The sequence below is a fragment of the Otolemur garnettii genome, unplaced genomic scaffold (genome assembly GCF_000181295.1).
Source record: "Otolemur garnettii isolate 467f Iridium unplaced genomic scaffold, OtoGar3 scaffold00018, whole genome shotgun sequence".
Classification (NCBI taxonomy): Eukaryota; Metazoa; Chordata; class Mammalia; order Primates; family Galagidae; genus Otolemur; species Otolemur garnettii.
In genome coordinates, this window is record NW_003852413.1 from 28,669,550 (window position 1) to 28,670,172 (window position 623).

The 623-nt window shown below is 58.9% G+C and overlaps 1 protein-coding gene across 1 annotated transcript in view; it reads left to right on the plus strand.

Moving 5' to 3' along the window:
• ABCC3 (ATP binding cassette subfamily C member 3) overlaps positions 1-623 on the plus strand; it is a 75,186-nt gene that overhangs the window by 36,137 nt on the left and 38,426 nt on the right. The gene's annotated exons all lie outside the window — the stretch shown is intronic.

Consider the following 623-nt stretch of genomic DNA (forward strand, 5'->3'; position numbering starts at 1 on the left):
GTTTCATCAGCCTGGGCCAGAGGGAGGGAAGAGATTGGAGGTGAGGGCAGGGAAGGGATCAGGCCAGAAGTTCAGGGGCCAGGTTGGCCCTCGGGCAGCTGAGGATGGGGGAAAGTGTGTCTGGACTGCATGGCCTGGTCTGGCCCAGCTCTGCTCCCAGGCTACAGGCCAGCCCTGCATCTGGGACAGGCCCAGGGGGCTGGAAGGAGGCTGTAATTAGTCCTGAGCTCTTCCGTCTGGGATAAACTTGCAGCTTGTCATTTTCTTGGCTGCCCCTCAGAGTGGCTTAGGTAGGATAATTGTGTCTGTGACCTGGTGACAGCTCATTAACCAGCTGCACTGAGGAAGCACCTGAGGCTGGAGCTGAATCCACCATGCCTTGTCCTCATGCAGGGCCCAAGCCAGCATGGATTTCATCCCCAGGGGCTGTGGGGAGATGGGGCACAGGGGGAGGAGGAAGAGAAGTCCTAGAGAATGGACCTTGACGGGGGGAGACAGAGACCTCCAGCCTGTGCACTGTGGGAATGGAGACACCTCCCTTGGTCATAGCACCCAAGAGAGACCCTCCTTTCTGGAGACCCCAGCTCCAGGCCACTAAGTTCTGACCCTTGTGGGGTTGCCTG